The 27,165-nt window shown below is 46.2% G+C and overlaps 1 protein-coding gene across 2 annotated transcripts in view; it reads right to left on the reverse strand.

Moving 5' to 3' along the window:
* The window catches only part of YJU2 (YJU2 splicing factor homolog), a 120,298-nt gene that overhangs the window by 12,546 nt on the left and 80,587 nt on the right, over positions 1-27,165 (reverse strand). The window contains exon 8 of one of the 2 annotated variants that reach the window (XR_010175790.1): positions 18,787-18,905. The exons of the other annotated variant lie outside the window; for it this stretch is intronic. The gene's annotated coding sequence lies outside the window, so the exon portion shown is untranslated. The remainder of the gene's footprint in view (positions 1-18,786; positions 18,906-27,165) is intronic. 2 annotated transcript variants of the gene reach the window in all.

Raw genomic sequence — 27,165 nt, forward strand, 5'->3', positions numbered from 1 at the left:
AGTGGCTCAAACCAATGGGATTTGAGAAAATCCAAAACTACATTAAGATCCCACGGTGCCACTGGGGGCACAACCGGGGGCTGTATATGTAGTACTCCTTTTACAAAAGTCTGGACTTCAGGAACTGAAGCCAATTCTTTCTGGAAGAAAATCGACAGGGCCGAAATTTGAACCTTAATGGACCCTAATTTGAGGCCCATAGACAATCCTGTTTGCAGGAAATGTAGGAATCGACCCAGTTGAAATTCCTCCGTCGGGGCCTTCCTGGCCTCACACCACGCAACATATTTTCTCCAAATGCGGTGATAATGTTGTGCAGTCACCTCCTTCCTGGCTTTTACCAGGGTAGGGATGACCTCTTCCGGAATGCCTTTTTCCCTTAGGATTCGGCGTTCAACCGCCATGCCGTCAAACGCAGCCGCGGTAAGTCTTGGAATAGACACGGTCCCTGCTGAAGCAGGTCCCGTCTTAGAGGTAGAGGCCACGGATCTTCCGTGAGCATCTCCTGAAGTTCCGGGTACCAAGTTCTTCTTGGCCAATCCGGAGCCACGAGTATCGTTCTTACTCCCCTTTGCCGTATAATTCTCAGTACTTTTGGTATGAGAGGCAGAGGAGGAAACACATACACTGACTGGTACACCCATGGTGTTACCAGAGCGTCTACAGCTATTGCCTGAGGGTCTCTTGACCTGGCGCAATACCTGTCCAGTTTTTTGTTGAGGCGGGACGCCATCATGTCCACCATTGGTCTTTCCCAATGGACCACAATCATGTGGAAGACTTCTGGATGAAGTCCCCACTCTCCCGGGTGCAGATCGTGTCTGCTGAGGAAGTCTGCTTCCCAGTTGTCCACTCCCGGGATGAACACAGCTGACAGTGCTAACACATGATTTTCTGCCCAGCGGAGAATCCTTGCAGCTTCTGCCATTGCCCTCCTGCTTCTTGTGCCGCCCTGTCTGTTTACGTGGGCGACTGCCGTGATGTTGTCCGACTGAATCAACACCGGCTGACCCTGAAGCAGAGGTTTTGCCAGGCTTAGAGCATTGTAGATTGCTCTTAGCTCCAGTATATTTATGTGAAGAGACGTCTCCAGGCTTGACCACACGCCCTGGAAGTTTCTTCCCTGTGTGACCGCTCCCCAGCCTCTCAGGCTGGCATCCGTGGTCACTAGGACCCAGTTCTGTATGCCGAATCTGCGGCCCTCTAACAGATGAGCACTCTGCAACCACCATAGCAAAGACACTCTTGTCCTTGTGGACAATTTTATCCGCTGATGTATCTGCAGATGCGATCCGGACCATTTGTCCAGCAGATCCCACTGAAAAGTTCGTGCATGGAATCTGCCGAATGGAATCGCTTCGTAAGAAGCTACCATTTTTCCCAGGACTCTTGTGCATTGATGCACAGATACTTTTCCTGGTTTTAGGAGGTTCCTGACTAGATCGGATAACTCCCTGGCTTTCTCCTCCGGAAGAAATACCTTTTTCTGAACAGTGTCCAGAATCATCCCTAGGAACAACAGACGTGTCGTCGGGATCAGTTGGGATTTTGGAAAATTCAGAATCCACCCGTGTTGTTGGAGCACTACTTGGGTTAGTGCTACTCCGACCTCCAGCTGTTCTCTGGATCTTGCCCTTATCAGGAGATCGTCCAAGTAAGGGATAATTAAGACGCCTTCTCTTCGAAGAAGGATCATCATTTCGGCCATTACCTTGGTAAAGACCCGGGGTGCCGTGGACAATCCAAACGGCAGCGTCTGAAACTGATAATGACAGTTTTGGACCACGAACCTGAGGTACCCTTGGTGTGAAGGACAAATTGGAACATGAAGGTAAGCATCCTTGATGTCCAAGGACACCGTAAAATCCCCTTTTTCCAGATTCGCTATCACTGCTCTGAGTGACTCCATCTTGAACTTGAATTTTTGTATGTACAGGTTCAGAGATTTTAGATTTAGAATCGGTCTTACCGAGCCGTCCGGCTTCGGTACCACAAATAGCGTGGAGTAATACCCCTGTCCCTGTTGTAGGAGGGGTACCTTGACTATCACCTGCTGAGAATACAGCTTGTGAATGGCCTCCAATACCGTCGCCCTGTCGGAGGGAGACGTTGGCAAAGCAGACTTTAGGAAACGGCGAGGAGGGGACTTCTCGAATTCCAACCTGTAACCCTGAGATACTACCTGCAGGATCCAGGGGTCCACCTGCGAGTGAGCCCACTGTGCGCTGAAATGTTTGAGGCGACCCCCCACCGCCCCGGAGTCTGCTTGTAAGGTCCCAGCGTCATGCTGACGCCTTTGTAGAAGCCGGGGAGGGCTTCTGCTCCTGGGAAGGAGCTGCTTGTTGCAGTCTCTTACCCTTTCCTTTGCCTCGGGGCAAATAGGAATGTCCTTTTGCTCGTTTGTTCTTATAGGAACGAAAGGACTGCGGCTGAAAAGCCTGCGGCTTTTTCTGCTGGGAGGTGACCTGGGGTAAAAAGGTGGATTTTCCGGCCGTTGCCGTGGCCACCAGATCCGATAGACCGACCCCAAATAATTCCTCCCCCTTATACGGCAATACTTCCATATGTCGTTTGGAATCCGCATCACCTGACCACTGGCGCATCCATAAACTTCTTCTGGCAGATATGGACATCGCACTTACTCTTGATGCCAGAGTGCAAATATCTCTCTGTGCATCTCGCATATAAAGAAATGCATCCTTTAACTGCTCTATAGTCAGTAAAATACTGTCCCTATCCAGGGTATCAATATTTTCAGACAGTGACTCCGACCAAGCCACGCCAGCACTGCACATCCAGGCTGAGGCGATTGCTGGTCTCAGTATAACACCCGTATGTGTGTATATACTTTTTAATGTATTCTCCAGCCTCCTATCAGCTGGATCCTTGAGGGCGGCCGTATCAGGAGACGGTAACGCCACTTGCTTTGATAAGCGTGTGAGCGCCTTATCCACCCTAGGAGGTGTTTCCCAGCGCGCCCTAACCTCTGGCGGGAAAGGGTATAATGCCAATAACTTCTTTGAAATTAGCAGTTTTCTATCTGGGGTAACCCACGCTTCATCACACACTTCATTCAGTTCCTCTGATTCAGGAAAAACTATCGGTAGTTTTTTCACACCCCACATAATACCCCTTTTTGTGGTACTTGCAGTATCAGAGATATGCAAAGCCTCCTTCATTGCCGTGATCATATAACGTGTGGCCCTACTGGAAAATACGTTTGTTTCTTCACCGTCGACACTGGATTCAGTGTCAGTGTCTGGGTCTGTGTCGACCGACTGAGGTAAAGGGCGTTTTACAGCCCTTGACGGTGTCTGAGACGCCTGGACAGGTACTAACTGGTTTGCCGGCTGTCTCATGTCGTCAACCGACTTTTGTAGCGTGCTGACACTATCCCGTAATTCCATAAACAAAGCCATCCATTCTGGTGTCGACTCCCTAGGGGGTGACATCACCATTACAGGCAATTGCTCCGCCTCCACGCCAACATCGTCCTCATACATGTCGACACACACGTACCGACACACAGCAGACACACAGGGAATGCTCTGATAGAAGACAGGACCCCACTAGCCCTTTGGGGAGACAGAGGGAGAGTTTGCCAGCACACACCCAAGCGCTATAAATATATATAGGGACAACCTTAATAAGTGTGTTCCCTTTATAGCAGCTCAAATATTATAAATATCACCAATAAGTGCCCCCCCTCTCTGTTTTTACCCTGTTTCTGTAGTGCAGTGCAGGGGAGAGTCCTGGGAGCCTTCCTCGCAGCGGAGCTGGGCAGGAAAATGGCGCTGTGTGCTGAGGAGAATAGGCCCCGCCCCCTTTTCGGCTGGCTTCTTCTCCCGGTTTTTTTGGAACCTGGCAGGGGTTAAATACATCCATATAGCCCCAGGGGCTATATGTGATATATTTTAGCCAGAATAGGTATATTACATTGCTGCCCAGGGCGCCCCCCCCAGCGCCCTGCACCCTCAGTGACCGTTGGTGTGAAGTGTGCGGAGAGCAATGGCGCACAGCTGCAGTGCTGTGCGCTACCTCATGAAGACTGAGACGTCTTCTGCCGCCGGTTTCTGGACCTCTTCTCTATTCGGCATCTGCAAGGGGGTCAGCGGCGCGGCTCCGGTGACCCATCCAGGCTGTACCTGTGATCGTCCCTCTGGAGCTAGTGTCCAGTAGCCTAAGAAGCCAATCCATCCTGCACGCAGGTGAGTTCACTTCTTCTCCCCTAAGTCCCTCGTTGCAGTGAGCCTGTTGCCAGCAGGACTCACTGAAAATAAAAAACCTAACAAACTTTTTCTAAGCAGCTCTTTAGGAGAGCCACCTAGATTGCACCATGCTCGGACGGGCACAAAAACCTAACTGAGGCTTGGAGGAGGGTCATAGGGGGAGGAGCCAGTACACACCACCTAGTGGTCAAACTTTTAAATTTTGTGCCCTGTCTCCTGCGGAGCCGCTATTCCCCATGGTCCTGACGGAGTCCCAGCATCCACTAGGACGTCAGAGAAATGCCCTTTCAAAACACCCCTCCTCTCAAACTCCCCTGTGGCAGTACCCCTTTTTTCCTCATGATGAATAATTACATGGAATTTAGTCATGTTTTTGGCAGACTTGCCCCGCAGTCCTTTTCGGAGATCCAGGAGAAACTCCAGCTGCCCCTCTGCTCTTTCTACTAGCACCTCCAAATTTGTCTTTTATCACCTCCATTCTCCCCACTATTGCCTCCCTTTGCGAACCCACGCCAAGGGAACGGCTTTGTATTTATTGGGCCGCTGACAGGGGCACTATCTTTTACTTATTTTTTCTGATTTCTTCTTCTCTTTCCTGCTCCCTTTTGCTTCCGACTTACATCTCCTATTTACATAGTTTCATCTCCCTCTATCCCTTTTTTCTTCACAAGACTATTACACATTCTAACCGGTACCTTGTTTCTGTTCTTTTTTAAAATGTATTTATTGGGATTTTCCCAAAAATATAAAAATACAGTAAGATGGCAATGATAATGACATTAGGGACCTAACAGTATGCAGGTGTAATTCCATTGTGTAGATTGAAAACATGTGCGTATCGGAGTCTTAATATCATTTGGCTGAGATTCAATGTATCTTTCGCAAATATGAAAGAATTTCTTAACCCGAGTTTCCCTGTGTAAGGCGGTCTCAATTCAATCCATTTTAAAAATAAAGAAAAGTTTTGTCCTTAAAGAGAGTAAGGTATGGGAGATGTGGGGATATCCATTGTTGTAGGATACTCTTGCGGGCTATGGTAGACATAATAGTAGTGAGAAGTTTCCGATTAAAAGGAGTTATGAGTAAGGATCAAAACCTCCTAATACTGCCCACTCAGGAGTCAGTGGGAATGATTGGGCTATGTTTGATATTACATGTTGTTTGACTTGCACCCAAAACAGTTTAATCGGGTAGCAGCTTCAGAGGCAATGAAATAGTGTAGCGGGAGAAATGACATATTTAAGACATTTAAAGGAGTCAGCAATTCCAATCACAATAACTCTAGATGGAGATAAACATTATCTATAAAATATTTTATACATCATCTCTATAGGATGTTGCTGATAAAAAAGGAATAAGAAAAAGTAAATAATAATACGTTGGAGGTTTGAATATGTGGAAATACCTGTATGATGTTTGTGGGAGAAAAGGGGGCACATATGAGAGAATAATAGGAGGAAATCGAACTGTAAGGTTGATGGAGGAGTAGAAAATCAGAGTCTAGTATGTTACTCCAATCGGCCAGGGAGAAGTTATGAGGTATCGTATTGACATAGGGGTCTATTCATGAAGCAGTGATAAGAGTGGAGAAAAGGATCAGTGGAGAAGTTGCCCATGGCAACCAATCAGCTTTGAAGGAAGCCGTTAACAAGAATATTCTATAAAATGTAAGGGAGATGATGATTTATTGCCATGTGCAACTTCTCCACTGGTCTGTTTTTCCAATGTTTTCACTGCTTCATGAAGACACCCCATAGTGTTGCGCCTGGTGGAAAGCAAAAATAGGATTTTAAATACCTACCGGTAAATGCTGTTCTCGTAGTCCATAAGGGATATTGGGGACAGAATTAGTAAGATGGGGTATAGACGGGTCCAAAGGAGCCAGTGCACTTTCAATTTCTTCAACTGGGTGTGTTGGCTCCTCCCCTCTGTGCCCCCTCCCACAGGCAGTTATAGGCAAAACAGTGCCTGGAGGAGAATGACATACTTGAGAGAAGGAACACAACAACAATAATGGTGGTTAGAATTATACACCAGCACACCAAAACATAACCAAGCCAGCAACGTCTGGCAACAGTATCAGCAACAACTGAACAGGTAACACCTAACAGAGAACCCGCAGAAAGTAACCGCACAGAGGCGGGCGCCCAATATGGACTACGAGAAAAGGATTTACCGGTAGGTATTTAGAATGCTATTTTTTCTAGCATCCATAAGGGATATTGGGAACAGACTTAGTACGATAGGGATGTCCCAAAGCTTCCAGAACGGGCGGGAACATGCGGAGACTGTTACAGCACCGCCTGCCCAAACTGGGTTTCCTCTTTGGCCAGGGAATCAAATTTGTAGAATTTCACGAAAGTGTTCTTCCCTGATCAGGTTACAGCTCGGCATAGTTGCAAGGCTGAGACTCCACGGGCAGCCGCCCAGGAAGACCCCACTGATCTAGTAGAGTGGGCCTTTAGAGACTTAGGAGCAGGTAAGGCTGCAGACACATAGCCCTGTTGGATAGTAAGCCTAATCCAATGAGCAATGGACTGCTTTGAAGCAGGACAACCCTTCTTCTGCGCATCATAGAGCACGAACAAAGAATCCGTTTTTCTGGTTCGAGCCGTTCTCTTGACATAGATCTTCAAGGCTCGCACTGCATCCAATGCCTCCGGAGGAGCAGAGGTGCCAGAACCTGACGGAACCAAAATAGGTTGATTCAAGTGGAACGCAGAGACGACCTTCGTCAGGAACTGCTGCCTAGTCCTGAGCTCCGCTCTGTCCTCGTAAAACACCAAGTAGGGACTTTTACACAATAAGGCCCCCAATTCTGAGACATGCCTAGCAGAAGCCAGGGCCAGTAACATCACCGTCTTCCACGTGAGGTACTTGTCTTCTACTGTCAGCAGTGGTTCAAACCAGGAGGACTGTAGAAACTCCAACACAACATTCAAATCCCAGGGTGCCGTGGGCGGCACAAAAGGAGGTTGTATGTGAAGTACCCCTTGCAAAAAGGTCTTGACTTCTGGCAAAACTGACAATTTCTTCTGGGAGAAGATGGAGCGAGCTGAAATCTGGACCTTAATGGAACCCAGGCATAAGCCCTTGTCCACACCAGCCTGTAGGAAACGTCCCAAGTGGAACTCCGCAGGCGGGTACGTGCGGTCCTCACACCAAGAGACATATCTTCCCCAGATATGATGATAGTGTTTTGACGTCACAGGTTTCGTGGCCTGAACCATGATAGCAATGACCTTTGTGGAAAGGCCCTTGTGAGCTAGACTGTTCCGCTCAACCTCCATGCCATCAAACGAAGTCGCCGTAAGTCTGGGTAGATGAACAGTCCTTGTTGAAGAAGATCTCTTCTTAGTGGTAGAGTGCAAGGGTCTTTGACGGACATGTCCAGAAGATCCGTGTACCACACCCTCCGAGACCAATCTGGGGCAATCAGAATTACCTGGACTCTTTGATTTCTGATTCGCTTGAGCACCCTTGGGAGCAATGGAATCAGAGGAAACAGATAGGCAAGCCGGTAAGGCCAAGGCGACGTCAGTGCATCCACTGCCCTCGCCTGAGGGTCCCTGGTTCGGGAGCAATACCAAAAAAGCTTCTTGTTGAGTCGAGAAGCCATCATGTCTATCTGTGGACAGCCCCACTGGTCGATGATCTGCTGAAACACCTGATGGTGGAGCCTCCACTCTCCCGGGTGGAGATTGTGGCGACTCAGGAAGTCCGCTTCCCAATTTCTACTCCCGGAATGAAGATTGCCAACATTGCTCTTGCATTTCTTTCTGCCCAGAGGAGAGATTTTGACACCTCTCGCATGCAGGCCCTGCTTTTTGTCCCTCCTTGCCGATTGATGAACGCCACTGTTATGGCGTTGTCCGACTGTACCTGGATCGCGCGATCCCTGAGTAGAGGCCTGAAGCAGAGCATTGTAGATCACCCGTAGTTCCGGAATGTTGATCTGAAGGAGGGCTTCATGGGCTGACCACCTGCCCTGGAACTGAGCCCCTTGGGTGACAGCTCCGCATACTCTCAGACCCGCATCCATTGTGAGGAGGATCCAATCCTGAATCCCGAAACTCCGGTCTTCCAGGAGATTGGCAGACCGCAGCCACCACAGGAGGGTAATCCTGATCTGAGGTGACAGCCGTATCATCCGGTGTATCTGAAGATGTGATCCAGAACATTTTGTTCAGGAGATCCAATTGAAATGCTCTGGCATGGAACCTCCCATATTGGATCGCCTCGTATGAGGCAACCATCTTCCCCAACATTCTTATGCAAAGATGGATGGATATTCGAGCAGGTCGGAGAACCATGCGAATCATCTCCTGAAGTGTTCTCGCCTTGTCCTCTGGGAGGAACACGACCTGGGTCACAGTATCCAGTAACATCCCCAGGAACAGGAGCTGCTGAGTTGGCTCCAGGTGGGACTTCTGTAAATTGAGAATCCAGGTGTGACAGAAGTTGGATAGTGCGGTCGATATGGAGCAATAAAAGCTCCCTGGATCTTGCTTTTATCAGGTAAGGGACAATACTGACCCCCCTGGACCCGGAGCATCATCTCCGCCATCACCTTTGTGAACACCCTCGGAGCTGTGGACAGGCCGAAGAGTAGCGCCTGGAACTGGTAGTGATCGTCCAATAGGGCAAACCTCAGATAAGCCTGATGAGGTGGCCAAATCGGAATATGGAGATAAGCATCCTTGATATCCAGGGAGACCATGAATTCCTGTTTTCCCATGCCCGCGATCACCGCTCGTAAGGATTCCATTTTGAACTTGAAAACCTTTAAGTAAGGGTTCAAGGACTTTAGATTCAAAATGGGCCTTACCGAACTGTCCGGCTTCGGTACCACAAGCAGGTTGGAGTAATAACCCGTTCCTCATTGTTGTATTTGTACTGGAACAATGACGTGGGACTGGACCAACTCTGGATGGCCTATTGCAACGTAACTTGCACATCCTCCAAAGCTGGTAAGCTGGATTTGAAAAATCGTTGGGGAGGAGCACCGTCGAACTCCAGCTTGTATCCCTGAGAAATGAGGTCCTTGACTCTGGTATCCTGGCAGGAACTCTCCGAGATGCAGCTGAAGTGATGCAGTTGGGCTCCCACCTCGAGATCGCCTCGAGGTGGGTGGGCACCGTCATACTGATGACTTAGTGGAAGCAGAACTGGTGTTCTGTTCCTGAGAACCGGTGTTTGTAGGACTTCTTGTCTTACCTTTGGCGCCTCTAGCCGCATTAGCATTGGAGGCACCTCTGGCCCTAGATGAAAGGACTGAACAGACGGCCCCGGGTAGGAACGCCTAGCCGGCAGGGCCCCAGACGGGAGAAACGTGGATATCCCCGCAGTACAAGTTATTTCCCTATTAAGGGATTGTCTATTGCTGGCCAGCGTTTGTGAACGATTTCAATTCAGTTAAGGTTTATAGTATAGAACGGCACTTAATCAGCAATAATTATAGGTCTGTGGAGACTCTAATACTGGATATATGCACCATAATAGGCTCTTCAGTGCACAGTTAAATATCTCAGTGTGAATGACGTTTTATTTGTTACAGTATCCATTTATAATATAAGCTTATCTTTATGAACTACATTTTGCTAGTTGTTCCAATGTACAGATGGGTCCACGTTTATCTTGACCTTTAATAGGATTAACTGAGACTGGCCAGTCGGACTTAGGGGGTCATTCCGACCCGATCGCTCGCTGCAGTTTGTTGCAGCGCAGCGATCGGAACTGCACTTTCGTTGCCTAGCGATTGCCTAACACAGAGGCGGTCGCTGGGTGGGAGGGGGCTGAACAGTGGCGTTAAGCCGCCGTTTTGGGGGAGCGGTCTAACCAACGCAGGTGTGGCCAGACCGTTGGGGGGGGGGGGCGGGCCACGGCGGCTGCGTGACGTCTCACACAGCCACTGCGGCCAGCGGCAATTAACTCCCGGCCAGTCGCAGGAGCTGCGCTGGCTGGGAGTTACTCCTCAAATACAAAGGCATCGCCGCTGTGCAATGTTTTTTTATTTGTGCGGGGGGGCGTCTCTGACATGCGGGGTGGACTAGCCTTGTGCTGGGCGTTCCCCCGCATGTCAGGGAAGATGATCGTAGCTGCTACGATCAACTCGGAATGACCCCCCCAATCCCCTGCTGTAATGACTTAATCCCCTGCTGTATTGTTCTCTGTATTGTATTGCAGCTGAGAACAATAGATGAAGGGTTTATGCTAATAAGTCATGTTGTGCCTAGGCGCAGAAAACTAGTCAAGATAACCGTGGACCCATGTGTAAATGGTGTTGTGATTTACTAAATACCAGAAACTGATTTTATACCATAACATTTCTTTTATAAATTTATATTAACATTAAGGGTGTTTTGCGCTCTCTATTGTTTCTTTTTTTGGTTTTCCATTTAGGGGTTTGCTAATACCCCTGTTCTGAGAGCAGTAGAATATCCTGATAACAGTGGTTTGTTTCAAGGGCGCCTAAATTCTTTCTATATCATTTTTTGATTATTAGCAGTGAGTTGTGATGACATATCAGACATCATAGTTTTAATGGCACCTAGCCAGGAAGGCTCTTGACCCTCTCACCCAGCCCCCTCACTGAGTTGTGAAGATTGGCTGCATTGTTCACATGATACAAGGGAGATAATCTGGTGTGGCATACCCTGCATAGTTTGTGTTTGCCCATGTTCACAGTAAAGCACAATTACATACACGTACACACAGACAAGTAATAACTTAGCAAGCCTGCCCTTACTGTGTGTGAAAGGAGACCAGCACACCCCAACTATACAGCCCCAGTGAGGCTGTGAGCTGTTATATCACAGTGAAAGACCTATGATTACTGTCCTTTATAGGATACAGATTGTGTACAATAGCGTCTCTCCCCCTTTGCTAGACCCTGTACCAGTTTTCCAGCTTTTTCTGAGTATCAGGAGGAGCTGTGTGTGACTGCTGCTGCTGTAGGCAGAGGAAGTTGCCAAAATACCGCTGGTCCTGCTCTGGGGTAGCTCCACCTCCCCCAATAGCGCCGGAGCTACAGTGTTTTTTTATACTGACAATGTCTCCCTAATAGCTTAAAAACATCACACAAGTGTTAGTTTAAGCCACCGCTAGCCAGTGTACACAGGGGGCTATAGCGGGTCCCCCCCAGGAGGGTCTCGTATGCCTACCCTGCGTGTCAGCCACCACTGTTGTCACCTTCATGATATTGTTAGGGGTGTGCGGCATGCTGCGATTGCGACAGCTAATTCGAAGTGCCCCACTGTACAAACAACCCCTCAGGACGGTGGTCCTGCAGCGGGGAAGCGGCTCTGCTACCTTGCAAGGCCGGTGACCGCCCCCCCTCCCCTAATTCCCATGGTGCAGGTATACTGTTGCCCAAACAGCATACCGAAAATAATAAAGATTGATAAGAAACTGAAGAAAACTCTCTGGAGCTGCAGAGATGTGCATCCTCTCCTGAGGGCACTTTTTTCTAAACTGCATGTGGGTGGGAGCATAGAGGGGAGGAGCCAGCACGCCCAGAGAAGAAATTTAAAGTGCCCCGATGCCTTTGGACCCCATCTATACCCATCGTACTAAGTCTCCTCAAAATCAATCCTATTGCATCGGACTGCTAGATCCTCTCCATCATTGTCTGAAGTGAAGCAACAATTACTACAATTCCTTTAATACGATAGGCGCTCCACTATACCGGATATCAAAGGAGTTAACTTTTTTTTTTGTCGTCCCCCGTCTTGTCCTTTTTTTTAATTGGTATCCTAATGCAGTTTTCTTTTCATGTTTGGTGTAATCACAGCAGCATTTTATTTGTGCTTTCTACATGTGCTGACCTTTCTGACTCTTTCATGACTTATGAAGCTGCTTATGACCGTTAATATGTTGCATACATTTTACATTATGTTCCTTATTTCTATGTCTTTCATATATGTTGTTTATACCACTGTGCTGGTACATATGTGATACTATTGCTATCATTTATTCTGGGGGGAAAAAATCAGAAACTTTACAATTAAATATAAAAGCTGAATCTAAAAACAGCCCAGCTTTCATGGGCACTTTATAAAACTAAAGGTCATGAGTTGCAGAAGGACGATGCTCAGAGGGGAAGAATTAATCAAACACTCGTGATACTAGTCTAATTAAGTGCTAGATACTATGGTCAAATTCCATTTCCCAGACTGGATGAGAGAGAAATCTCAACATTTTTTATACAGTACTGTTGTTAATAAATACACAAAGTTTCATTTTACATGACTCAAGAACAAAGAGTACAGACAGAAACAGCAAACTCTTCCTTTCAGACAAGAAAACAAATGACCAGCACTGAGTTCTGGAACCCAGCAGGCTAAATAAGGTGTTGTCAGGCGTTGCCCATGTTTGTGATTGATTAATGAACACCTGAGCTTGTCACAGAGTTAGGAGGGCAGCACCTCAGGACAGACTAATACAACAGTCAAACAAAGGAGGCCTGATGACCCCTAGTGGCAGGAAAACATACTACAGGAGAACATGGCAAAACAGAACAAACACATGTAACACTAGACCTGTTCATTACTTTTAACTTATCTCCTTAAATAATCCATTTGATGTATATTATTTACAATGACATAGTATGTGAAATACTAAAATATTTACTTAAGGCAGAATGGCAAAACATACCACCTGCTGTTGTCCTGGAACTTGTGGACAGTTTGCCAAGAAGGGTGTCTGCAGTAATCACTACACGTGGTGGACCTACAAAGGATTGATATCAATAATATCTGGTTGATCTATTTGCTGTCAGTGTCCAATCACTTTTGTCTACATACAGTAGGTAATACACCACAAATAGGAGAATTGTAGCTTGAGCACAGGCCCAATGATAGCTCTGGGCCTCATCCTGTATGATAAATGAGTAGTTCTCAGCAAAATCAAGATTAACTGCAAATTCTGAATCTTTTATGTTTTCTTGAATGACAATACCAGAAATTCGAGATCAGTATTTATACCAACAGCGCTATAACACAAAATCATAAGAAGATATCACCATTACATCCCTTATTGGCGGTTCCTGTGGTGGAGTCTTCAATATATATTGACTGGTGTAATTTCTCCAAAATATGACAACATGTAGGGAAATAAAAAAACAAAAACACCAATGTGTAGTAAATTCCTTATATGCGTCAAATGAATCTAAATGGCTTTTTCAAAATCTGGTGGTGGTTCTGGAGCGTACCCCACTCACACTTTAATCAAGTATTTATAAGCCCATCAAGGTTTCTTTTCCAATACCAAGGCCTCGTCTACTTGAACTATGCCCGGCGTATTACTCTAAAAGGTGCAATTTGTAGTATATAGGTGGAGCGTACCCCAAAACTCACACTCGCGAGATGGGTAGTAAGCGCATCAAGGTATCTTTAAAAACTTGTAGTATATAGATGGAGCGTACCCCAAAACCCACACTCGCAAGATGGGTAATAAGCACATCAAGGTATCCTTAATATCAGAAGGAAATCTGTGGGTCAACTTATGCGTACCTGAACTCACAGTTCTCAATGCAGCAGTACTCCCATCAAGGTATCTTTAAGTTCAGTTCCCCGCACAGTGTTCTTTGTAGTAGCAGCTTAACATCCCCAGAAAGGACTCACTCTCCTCAAATGGAGGCAGGGGGGTACATAAATTTATTAAAAGTCACAAACACAGACAGACTGTATTGAATCCATTCATAAAAAAATGCGACATACAAGGTAAAAAAGTTCCTTAGCAGAACCGGCAAAGGGGAAAAAAAAGTCCAAAAAACTTTAAACTAAAAAAAACGAATATAAAGTCCAAAAACTTAGTAACTACTCACACTCCTGCTTGTCTATGAATTAACTTTGTTGTTTTGCCACAAAGTCATGGTGAATCAGCACAGATGAACTCAAGATGTTGATTTCTGCATCGCTTCTAAAGTGCACCTGTTAACAGAAGTCCATTGGTGGAACATGACCATTTCCACCACATTTTCATCAAATGCTTCCTCAAGTAATATTTTGATTTCTGCAGATTCTGGACAAGATGTGGATGGTGGTTATAAAAAAAAGACCAGAACAAGGAGTATTGCAAAAGCAGAGTCCAGAAATCAGATATATAGTAAATAAGGACAGGTTTCAGGAACAGAGAAACAGGGCAGGTGTAAGACTCACTCCCTTGCTGCAGTACTAAATTTGGCAGGATACATGACCTTTGCAGACTCAGGAACAAAGATTACAGACAGGAACAGCAACCTCTTTGGACAGAAATTGTGTTGATTTGATGTGGAACACATGTACAGTATATCAGGCTTCTGAAGGGTAGATGTAAGGTTTTTCAGAGTGAATATGTCCTGAAAAGTTTCCCCCACCTTTCTGCTCCATAGGGAGAATACGTTTTGCTAGCTTTTTGCACTGTTCAGAAGATTTTTTTTAGAAAGGTGCGCAATAAAAATCGCCCACAATGCAGCTAAATTCGTGTAATAAGAGTATGCATACAAAGTACTCGAAAGTATAATGTGAAAACGGTAAATACACAAACTAGGAGGATTACCATATTCACCCTAGATATGAATTAAATCACACAAGGAGAAGCACCAACAAAATAATGGATAGGTTTAAGTAAATTATCTTGATGGTATGTAACCAAGGAAATTGTAGATATAGGTATGCTTCATAATCTTATATTCGTAGCCCAGATGAATCCCAATAAGTTTGTATCTTTTTTCCATATGAGCTCCACAGTATCACATGAAGGAAAAAAGAATAAAAGCTGTTTGCACCGGCTCTCTAGGTCTGTAACAGCCTCTTGCAGGGCAGCAGAGTGTGTCTTTGCCTGTTCTGATAATAAAGGTTGTATCTCTCACTGCCTGTACGTCGACATCATATATGGGCAAGACAGTACCTGAAATGGCAGGATAACATGAGGTCTAGCAGAGTGTTTGGACACCTGTGTGTCTTGTGGCTGAATAGCAACAGGAGGTCCAGCTGTGCGGCGGCTAACATCTTTGAAGAGGAACCGCAATCTCAAGCAGCCCTGTAGTGGGGTGGCTTTCCAAGCATGGTGACAGAGAGAAACCTCGCCATACAGTACAGTATGTGCTCTGGGGGGTTTCAGGAGGCAGCTGGGCTGCTGGGGGGAAGCCAGCAGTGGCTTTTTTGAGAGGTATGGTGGACAGGCAGCGAAGCTGTGGGGAGACCCGACTCACTCCATACTCACTTGTTTCTGTTAAATTATGTTCACCTGCTATTGCCTATGGCAGTAGGCATACTTCAATCTCCTCAAACTCATGGGTGCCTTTAGTGTGTAACAACAGCTGGAGGACCAAATGTTCCCTATCCCTGCCCTAGAGTATCAGAATTGTTTTCACTGCACCCTTAGGCCAAAAATTTCTTATGGAGAAATTTAGAAAGCAATATTAAATTTGTAAATTGTGTTTATATGTCATCCTTAGGTTCAACTGTGTAGTTTTTATGGTTGACAGTCACAAGCACTGGTTTTCTCTATTACACTGACTGAAAATAATTTGAATTGGTCCTGGGCCACCAACCCAGGGCACCCCTGCAAGTGTCCCGAGGCATCCCAGGGTACTATGGCACACAGTTTGAGAACCACTGCCTTATACTTTTGTCCTTCCTGTCTATGTACCCTTGGGTTTATCTGTCTCTCAGGTTCTCGTGCTGACTTTCTTGATATTTCTAAATGTTACCTTGTGTCTGGTTTGTACTTTTTTTCTTTTTGTATTTTCTGGAAATGTTGTACCTTTACTGCTATTTTGTTACAATCATAATAAAGTTTTATGATTTCGAGAAGAGTATACAAAAGCTAAAGCCTTTTGCAAACTAGAAGAGGAAGTTGTTTTGATTAATGTAAATGGTAAAGAACAGCCATGGTGCCAGCAGCTAAGCCTCTTAATGACTAAGGTGGTCATTCCGAGTTGATTGCTCGCTAGCAGTTATTAGCAGTTGTGCAAACGCTATGCCGCCACCCACTGGGAGTGTATTTTAGCTTAGCAGAAGTGCAATCACTTCAGACTGTTCAGTTCCTATTTTGACGTCACAAACACGCCCTGCGTTCGCCCAGCCACGCCTGCGTTTTTCCTGGCACGCCTGCATTTTTCAGAACACTCCCTGAAAACGGTCAGTTGACACCCAGAAATGCCCACTTCATGTCAATCACTCTGCGGCCAGCAGTGCGACTGAAATGCTTCGCTAGACCCTGTGTGAAACTACATCGTTCGTTGTAATAGTACGTCGCGTGTGCGCATTGCGCCGAATACGCATGCGCAGAAGTGACTTTTTTTGCATCATCGCTGCACAGCGAACGTGATGCAGCTAGCAATCAACTCGGAATGACCCTAAGGGAGGTATTCAATTAGCTGCGATAACAGACTTTTTACACGAAAAACAGGACTTTTCCCGCGAACAACGATTATATCCTATTCAAATATCTGGGAAAATTTATCGGTGATCATTTTTTTGCAGATTTCACTTCATCTACTCTGAGCAGGTGAAAAGTTGGGAAAATCCCCATTTTAAGGTAAAAATGTATGGATATAGTACAGAACCCCTGGGACACCCCCCTTAATGACTAATTAGACACATTGAAGTTTTTAATTAGCCAATAATTACATTTTTGGGGTGAAAAAGTACCAAGTGATGGAAACTGGGGTTCAAGGTATCGGACAGGTATATTGGGGTGCTTTATGAGTGGGACAGGTGTTTTAAGTTTGCAGGTGGGAGTAATCGGTCTGTTTCCACTTGTTTTTAAAAGTACCCAAATATATGCTTATACCCCAAATTTAATGAGAGCATTTATTTTGCACAATAAAACTTGCTTTCTATAATTTTTTTGCTTTTTTTTTTTTTGAAAATGCATATAACAGCCATTTCACACAATGTCAATCCACAAAACCTCTTTAATGTGACCTCTAATACACTTCTCTACTGTTATTCTATGTTAATTTAGCATTTTGGGGGTACAGGATGATTTCCCCATTTTCACCTACACTTTTCACTGTAAGAATTTTCACGTGAAACGGGAGCGTGCATACCCATGAAAAGCCGTTTTCGCTGCAATTTTCAGCTGACTGCCACGCAATAAATTAGTCCAAAATATTGCTGCGAATTTTGCGGCTAATTGAATACCCCCTAATTCATCTTCCACTATCTCCCTTTATTCCAACAAAACAGCAACACCAGTAGCTGCACAGAAATACCAAATGCATATAGCTGTCTTATGGTTTGTGGCTAATAATGCTTCTGCCTTGTTTTCGTAAAAGAAGCGGCCCCCCAGAAGTTATGATCACCTGACAGTATCAACATGCACTATGGAAAAATTATGTTTTCTAGTTTACAAAATGGTAAGCTTTGTTAGGCTACTATATTGTTCTTACATACTGTTTATAATCATATAAATAGTGACTTCTGAAGTGATCCCAAAAGATTCCACTATCATATTCGAGTGCAGATTTGTTTTCATGAAAACCTAAACTCAGAATCCTAAAATGATGCAATTCTAGAAAAAGAAATAGACACATTTGCTTTTCGTTCTAGCAATTTTAAGACCTAAAAAAATCCCACCTCTTTGGGGATTTTGGTTACATTTTATTTGATGTGTATCATAAAGACTAATTTTTTTTCTGAAAATTCAAGATTTTCTGGAGAAAAAAAACACAAGGTATAATCTGTGTGAATGCCACATAAAGTGACTGATATTGATGTTGGAATGTGACAAACGCAAAAAAGTCACCTGCACAAGGGTTGGAAAACCATAAACAGTGAAGGGGTTAATAGACACCACTTTATATTTGCGATTGACCATTATTGATTTTTTTTATGTAATAATCAATATTGTTTTTCTTTATTGGTGAACTTATCCTTGGTTTTAAATGAGTGTCTGTGAACATTGTACAAGGGGGATAATTCTGAGTTGATCGCAGCAGCACGTTTGTTAGCAATTGGGCAAAACCATGTGCACTGCAGGGGGGGCAGATATAACATTTACAGAGAGAGTTAGATTTGGGTGGGTTATTTTGTTTCTGTGCAGGGTAAATACTGGCTGCTTTATTTTTGCACTGCAATTTAGATTTCAGTTTGAATGCACCCCACCCAAATCTAACTCTCACTGCACATGTTATATCTGTCCCCCCTGCAGTGCACATGGTTTTGCCCAATTGCTAACAAACTTGATGCTGCGATCAACTCTGAATTAGGCCCAAGATGTCTAATGTACTGGTTCCCAAACTTTCTTGAATCACAGGCACCCCTAGGATAAATGTTTTTTAGTGATAAATTTGGAAAAAAAAGTTTAAATTAAGTAAATTGTGCCTACCTGTCATCCTTAGTGTCAGTTATGTGGTGGTGTACAGCTGTGCATCTGATTGCCCACATGTTTTATTATCTGCAGCCACCAGAACTGGTTTTGCCTATCACTTTGACCATTAATAATTTATTTGTTCCTGGACCACCAACCCGAGGCACCTCTGAAAGAGCCTCGCGGCGTCCCAGAGTATCAAAGCACACAGTTTGGGAACTACTGGTTTAATGATTAAACAAATTTAAATATATACCTGTTGTTAGCTCACCATGACTATCCATCATGTGTTACTATGTTGAACTATATTCATGTATCTTATTATTTTCATATGTCATAACTGCAAATACAAATGTAAAACAAATGCGGTGGCAGCTGTAGAGGAAACGAAGAAAAACAGGGAAATATTTATAGAACAATACCCAAAACCATTATAACTTTCTAAACTTCAGAACACACCATATCTTGTTACTGAATCATTTTTATCTATAAATAATGTATTTTGCCCTGAAATTTTACAATGGTTATTCCTAACTGATTTACCCAGCCTCCTACTTATTACACTATGCACTGCATTTCTGATGTAGCTGAAAAATTATATATTTTTTGACAGATTGATGCCAATGCAACATTATTTTGCTCTGTTTAAATCATAAATTTGAATGTATTACTTAACAAGTACATGTCAGAATCCCCAATGAACTAAAATCACAATTGTGTTAATTTTAACACAAAATCAAAGAGTGTAATTATAAATGTACAATTACCTGCAATACTGTATCACCTAGTATTCCCTTCACTCCAAGGCCGGAATAATTCTACTGGGGGTCTCAGGGCAACAAGTATCAGAATCAGAATCAGCTTTATTGGTCAGGTGTACTCACGTACACTAGGAATTTTTTGCGGTACAGTACATCGCCAAGCAGCAACATGAAGGGGGATACATAGCATAAGAAGGGGGAAAACGTAGCATACTGTACATTAAACGTATGAGTTCATATTGCACATTGCAACTGTACAATAGATTCGACATATTATACATGTAAGACTTTTTATATATTGTTCACCTGGTGGACAGCTAGTGGGAAGAAGCTTTTGGTCGACTTCGTGGGAATGGACCTGTAGCGTCTGCCTGATGGAAGTGGTTCAGTTTGTGACCTGGGTGCTGCATATCTGCTATGATTTTCTCCGCTCGCTTCCTGACCCTTGACTGGTATAATTCCTGGACGGGAGGGAGGTCAGTCCCAACAATCTTTTCAGCTGTCCTCACCACCCTTTGGAGCCTCCGTCTGTCACTCTCATTGGCAGCTCCACACCATACTGTGATCGAGGAACATAGAACCGATTCTACGATCGCTGTGTAGAAGATGAGCAGCAGCTACTGCGGGATGTTGAATTTCCTGAGTTGCATCAGAAAGAACATCTACTGCTGAGTCTTCTTTATGACAGTGCTTATGTTGGGTCTCCATTTGAGGTCTTGGTAAATTTTTGACCCTAGGAATTTGAAGGACTCGACCCACGAAATCACGCTGTCGGCTATTACGAGTGGTTGCACGGCATTGGGTTTCCATCTGAAGTCCACCACCATCTCAACTGTTTTGAGGGGATTTAGGTCAAGGTTGTTCCTACCGTACCACTGCGTTAGCTGTTCCACTTTGCATCTGTATGCAGATTCGTCTTTGTCCTTGATTAAGCCGAGGTGCAGTCGTTGGTATATACAGAGAAGAGCAGGGGGGAGAGGACACATCCTTGAGGGGCCCCGTGCTGATCCTGCACCCACTAGACGTGAATGACCCGGCTTTCCCCACCTGTTTCCTTGCTGTCAGGAAGTCGACGATCCAGAAGCATGTTGATTCTGGGACCCTTAAGGAGAGAAATTTGGCTTGCAGGATACTGGGGACGATTGTGCTGAATGCCGATCTGAAGTCGACAAATAGGACCCTCGCATAAGAGCCCGGTCGGTCTAGGTGCTGTAGGATGTAGTGCAGCCCCAAATTAAACTGCGTCCTCGACACTCCTGTTCGCTCGGTATGCAAACTGCAAGGGGTCTAGGTGGGTGTTAGTCGCTTCTCTCAGGTGGTTGAGCACCAGCCGTTCAAACACTTTCATTGCCACAGATGTGTGATCGGTCTGTAGTCGTTTAGTTCTTTTGCAGCTGTGCTCTTTGGAACCGGGACGATTGTTAAACATTTAAAGCAGGAGGGAACCTTGCATGTCTCCTGTGAGGTGTTGAAGATGGGGGCGACCTGAACAGCACAGTTCTTTAGGGAAGATGGTGATACTCCGTCCAGGCCTGTGGCTTTCCTAGGTTTGACCCTTCTGAACATTCCTTCTACCTCTTTCTGATCCAACCGCAGTGCTTGGGACAGGGGGCCTCCTTCTCAAATCTGTAGTAAAAGTTGCTCAGCTCGTCCGCCAGTTCCTGATGCATGTAAGTGGGTTTTCGGGTTTTCATGTAGCTGGTTATGGCTTGCATACCTCTCCAAACTGATGCGGGGTCGTTGGCCAATAGGTTGTTAGTCAGCTTGTTGGAGAATCGTTTTTTAGACAGCCTGATTTTGCATGTCAGGGAGTTCCTGGCCTGTTTGTACAGGGCCCTGTCCCTGCTGCTGTATGCCTCCTCCTGCCTAACAAAGCTTCCTGAGCTGGGAGTTGATCCAAGGCTTGTTGTTATTGAAGGTGCGGACTGTTTTTGTTGGCACACACGTGTCCTCGCAGAAGCTGATGCAGGATGTCACTACATCAGCCAGGTCTTCCAGGTCGGTAGCAGAAATTAAAAAAAACCCTCCAATCTGTGCAGTCAAAAGAGGCCTGAAGCTTCCGCTTTGCTTCGCTTGTCCAGCGTTTGACGGACCTGACCACAGGCTTTTCTGTCCTCAGCTTCTGGATGTATGTGGGGAGCAGATGGACTATGCAATGGTCGGAGAGGCCATGGGCTGCGCGGGGGATGGACCGGTAAGCTGCCTTGATGGGAGGTATAGCAGTGGTCCAGGGTTTGCCCCTCCCTTTTATGGCACTTGATTTGCTGCTTGTACTTAGGTAGCTCCTGGCTCAGGTTGGCATTGTTGAAGTCTCCCAGTACTATAAGCAGTGAGTCCGAATATTTGAGTTCTGTATCTGTTATCCTGGTGGCCAGCAGTTGCAGGGCATCGTTTGCGCTTGCTTGGGGGGGCTGCTAGATTTATTTAGGATCGTAACCTTTTGTTTATGTAGAAGCAGATGCCACCGCCTCTTTTTTCTCGGTGAGGTTCTTTTCGTGGTCGGCCCTGAAGAGGCTATAGCCCGGCAGTGACAGTGTGGAGTCAGCAATTTACTTCTCGGTGAAGCAAAGGATGGATGACACAGCAGTGCCCGACCTTGCGTCGCTCACGAGCAGGGAAAGCTCATACATCTTGTTCGCGAGGGATCGAGTGTTTGAGAGTAGGATTGCTGGACAAGCAGTTTGATGGCCTCTGTGTCTCCATATGACCAGGGCCCCAGCATGCAAGACACTCTTGCGGGTCCGTGCCTCTTGTGAGCTCCATTCCGCCCTTCAGTCCGCTGGAGGACCCACTCGGACACCCTGTCCACTGTTCCAGCCGCAGCTGTGGGAGCGTGTCCAGTCCATCCTGGATGGGCCAGCATGCCAGCCTGGGTTGTCGCTGTTCCACTGCTGGGAGTTTAGTTGCAGGGCACCCGCCAGTCATTGTCCCATGCCACGGGAGCGTTTTCTGCTCCGTTGTGCCTCCTGGTGGTGCTGCAGGGGGCCAGCTTCGCACCACAGCTCCCAGGGGCCGCTGTCGCACTGTGACTACAGGAGCTGGAGTTGAGCGATGAGACATCGCTGGGCTGGGGGCCGTCAACAGTACTCACCGGGACCGAGGCTTCCACGCTGCCTTCTCCATTGGCTGTACCATGGGAGCCGCCACCGGCCTTTCCAGGGGACGGGTCCCCAGATTGCGGGCTGAGGGGCACTCTTTCTCCTCTACGCTCGTCTTGCGTACTGCTTCCTGAGGTGCTTGCCTGTGCTCCAGGCTTGAGGGCATCGCCGGCGACTCTTATGAGCATCGCGGGGGTTCCGGGCCACCAGCCGCACATTTCCTGATGGGGTGCCTCTTCTCCTTGGGCTGCTGTGAGGCCGCTCTCATACTTCCAGCCGAGGGGGGGGCGAGTCATGAGAGCCTGAGAATTTCCTCTCTGCTGTGTCTGACAGTGGGGCTCACAAGGGGGGAATGGAAACATAAAAAAAGAGAAAAAAAAGAAGGCTTCTCGGCAGAGCAGCACCGAGGCAGCCATCCGTGGTGCCATCTTGAACTCATTTATAATGTTATGTGATCCAAAAATTTATAATGAGTTCATGAACAGAGTTATTGCTATAACCTATTGCTGCTCTTTAATCCAATGGGTATATTTGAAAGTGATAAATAAAATAACTTTGCTTTTCCTGTTGCTGATTTAGTCAATTATTCCAGGACAATGCAGGCTTGTGGAAAGACGTTAGAATCCAATTCCTATTGTATAGGTGTGAGAGGCCTTTGAAGTAGATTTCTTCTGGGGCTAGTGATAACATGTGTCCTGGGGAATGGCTGGGGTCCTGCGATTTGAAATGAACAGTGACCCTTCAGCAATTCAGAGCCTGAATATACTGTATATTAGTTGATTAATGCAATAAGTCAGAGTTATTTGTTGCTCAGAGAACAGAGGTGAATGATGTCTAAGTGAGGGGCTGGATGGAGACAAAGATACTGTAGGTTGTAGTCCACAGTACCTTGTCTGGGATGTCCAATGCAGAGTACAGTAGATGCCAACCTGAAGGACTTCTCAGTGGAGAGATGCAGAGGTTTCAATCCAGTGTGTATCTCAGCGCAGGAATGCAATCCGTTGGTTTTGATGAGATGTTTGTGTAGAGTAGTACAAGTTAAAGGTAAGTCCTTGGATATTTATGATGATTCATAGGTCAGTTGTGGTGAATTTAACTGTTTTATGGAGATTATCAGGAGCATGCAGAAGGTGAGGGAGCCATTTTTGGCGCCAGCAGATACGTGTGGGCCCTCCCCAGTAAAACTGACTCTGCACCCCAACACTATCACTTAGGGGTGCAGGAGTGAGTGTGAGGGGGGTTATGTGGAGAGAGAGACACACACACACACACACACACACACACACACACACACACACACACACACACAAGAGGGTGTCAGGAAGAGGGTGTCACGGAGAGAGCAAGAGAAAGATGGGGGAGGAAGGGAGAGAGGGGCAAGAACGAAAGAAACTATCACGGAGAAAGAGAGAAGAGCGAGATAGAGAGAGTGTCAAAGAGAGACGGTATCAGGGAGAGAGAGAGAGAGGAGCGAAAAAGAGACAGAGAGTTGTCGTCGGTGCGAGAGAGAGGGAAAATGGGTCATTTATGAGAGAGGGTGATGAGAAAGAGGGATGCGAGGGGAGAGAGAAGAGTGAAGGTTGTCTGGAAGAGAAAGAGGGGGATAGAAAGATGGGAACAAGAGAGAGAGAAATGGTGCCATGGAGAGAGGTGGAGCAAGTGGGAGAGAGACAGAAGGTGTCAGGGAGAGAGAGGGGGAGCAAGAAAGTGTCAGGGAGAGAGAGAGCGACGGAGAGAGAGGGTGTCAAGGAGTGAGAGAAAAAAAGAGAGAGTGTCAGGGAGAGAAAGAGGGAGAGACAAAAAGAGGAAGGGTGTGTGAGTGGGAGAGAGGGTGTGTGTCAGGGAGGGAGAGAAACAAAGGAGGAGCAAGCGAAAGGGAGAAAGTGACAAAGAAAAAGAGAGAAAGAGGGTGAAAAAGAGAGGGAGAGAGAAGGGTGCAAGAGATGGAGGGAGAGTGATTGAAGAAGAGATGGGTAGAGACACTACCTGTCTAGGCTACAGCACAGGTCTCTGATGGGGGTGGGCCCTTCACAGCATTATGCCTCATCCACTTTCGACCTACAAATCACTGGAAATCAGACAGGTAGGGGTAGAGTAGGCCAGCTGAGCAGGGGCAACATTTGCCACAGTGTGGGGGGCCCCTGGACAACCGCCCTGTCTGCCCCACCCCAGAAAACCTGTAGTGGTATAATTGTTGACTCTCTGGTTGCCCCCTCCGGGAGGACACAGCCAGGTCAACTCAACAGGGGACAGGCCAAAGGCTGGCGGTGTGAGGGTGTGGAGGTGCGATCACGGCCCTGCAAGGAGTGGCTAGGATGATACGGTTCAATGCAATTCACCCCATTCACTTTTGCTTAGCAAGCAGACAAATGCGCAGGGAGGCAGGTGGCTGGAGCCCGGGAAGTATGGTGTATGGGCACTTAGCAAAATATTTTATCTAGGTTATCTAATATTTTATCTAAGTGAGTAGCGTAGGTTTATGTTCCACTGCAGTTTATCAAAGCTTATATTTGTTCACAGTATTTGTACAGCTAACTAGTAGGCCATTAAAGTACATTTTCAGTCATAAATCATTATTTTTCTTAAGAAATAAAAAAAAACATGAAGCTTGCATAAATATTCAAATTCTGTGTTGCGGAGGTTCCAAGTTTACACAGACGAAAGCTCTTACCCTAACAAACTACTTTTAATTAACCTCTATCTGTGAAACATTAAAAAGGTTAAAAGACTGATGAATGGTGCAAAATACAGGTATATACTGTAAAACAAACTGCAGGACAATAATCCCAACCAAAATATGAAAGCAACACTGGTAAGGTTGAACCAAAAAAATAGGATTTTAATTACCTACTGGTAAATCCTTTTCTCGTAGTTCATAAGGGATACTAGGGACACTTAGTACAATGGGGTATAGGTGGGGTCCAAAGAAACTGGTGCACTTTAAATTTCTTCAAACAGGTTGTGCTGGCTCCTCCGCTCTATCACAGCTCAGTCTAGGAAAACTGTGCCCGAAGGAGATTGACATACTTGAGAGGAGGAAGCATGACAATACAACCAGTGGTGAAATTAACGAACCAGCACACAGCATAACAAACAGACTAGCAACGGCAAGCAAAACCAGAAACAGCAACAACTGATGGAAACGTTCACACAAGAACAAAACTTGCAGGAACAGTCGAAGCACAAAGGCAGGCGTCCCAAAGCTCCCAGTATGGGTGGGAACATGCTGAGATGCCTACAGCACCATAAGACCAAATTGGACATCCTCTGTAGCCAGGGTATCAAACCTGTAGAATTTGACAAACTTGTTTGTCCCTGGCCAGGTAGCAGCCCGGCACAGTTGCAGAGCTGAGAAGCCATGGGCAGCAGCACAGCAAAAACCCACCGACCTGGTAGAGTGGGCCTTGATAGACTGAGGAGTAGGCAGGGCCGCCTAAGTGTAGACCTGTTGAAAAGTAAGCCTAATCCAACGGGCAACAGACTGCTTTGAAGCAGGACACCCCTTCTTGTGTGCATACAGCACAAAGAGGGAATGAGATTTCCGGACAGCAACTGTACTCTTGACATAAATTGTCAGGGCTCGTACCACATCCAAGAACTCAGGAATTGAGGAAGAGGTCAAAGCCGCTGGAACCACAATAGGCTGATTCAGGCAGAATGCAGAAACCACCTTAGGCTGGAACTGTTGATGAGACCGGAGTTCCGCTCTGTCCTCATGAAAGACCAGGTAGGGACTTCTGCAGGACAAAGCACCAAGTTCTGAAACACGTCTAGCAGAAGCCAAAGCCAAGGCCAATAGCATAACCGTCTTCCATGTAAGATACTTGACCTCAACTGACACCAGAGGTTCAAACCAAGAGGACTGTAGAAAGGACAAAACCACGTTTAGGTCCCAAGGTGCCGTGTGCGGCACAAATGGAGGCTGGATGCGCAGGACACCCTGCAGGAACGTCTGGACTTCAGGCAAAGAAGACAATTTCTTCTGAAAGAAAACGGACAAGGCCGAGATCTGAACTTTTATGCAGCCCAATCGTAGGCTCATATCTACACCAGCCTGCAAGAAAAGCAAAAAGAGTCCCAAGTGAAAATCCGCTGTCGGATACTTCCGGCCCTCACACCAGGAAACGTATCGTTTGCAGATATGGTGGTAATGCTTCGACTTGACAGCCTTCCTGGCTTGAATCATGGTGGAGATGAATTTTACTGGAATTCCCTTCTCAGCTAGAAGGTTCCGCTCAACCGCTATGACATCAAACAAAGCCGCCGTAAGTCCAGGTAGATGAATGACCCTTGCTGAAGAAGATCCTTTCTTAGTAGAAGAGGCCAGAGGTCTTCTACAGTCATGGCCAGAAGATCCGCATACCACACTCTTCGAGGGCAATCGGGGGCAATGAGAACTGCCTGAACTCCCTCTCTTCGGATTCTTTTTAGAACCCTGGGGAGCAACGGAATCGGAGCAAACAGGTACACCAGCCGGTAATTCCACGGTGTTATCAGCGTGTCCACAGCCACTGCCAGAGGGTCCCTCGCCTTGAAACAATAGCACAGAAGCTTGTTGCTGAGTTGAGAGGCCATCAGTTCGATCTGCGGGCAGCCCCACTGGGCTGTGACTTGTCGAAATACCTGCGGATGGAGATCCCACTCTCCCAGGCGTAAGTCGTGACGACTGAGGAAATCTACCTCCCAGTTATCCACTCCCGGAATTAATATAACCGAGACTGCCATTGCATTCCTTTCTACCCAGAGTAGGATCCTAGAAACCTACCGCATGTAGGC

Source organism: Pseudophryne corroboree, chromosome 1, assembly GCF_028390025.1.
Source record: "Pseudophryne corroboree isolate aPseCor3 chromosome 1, aPseCor3.hap2, whole genome shotgun sequence".
NCBI classification, from domain to species: Eukaryota; Metazoa; Chordata; class Amphibia; order Anura; family Myobatrachidae; genus Pseudophryne; species Pseudophryne corroboree.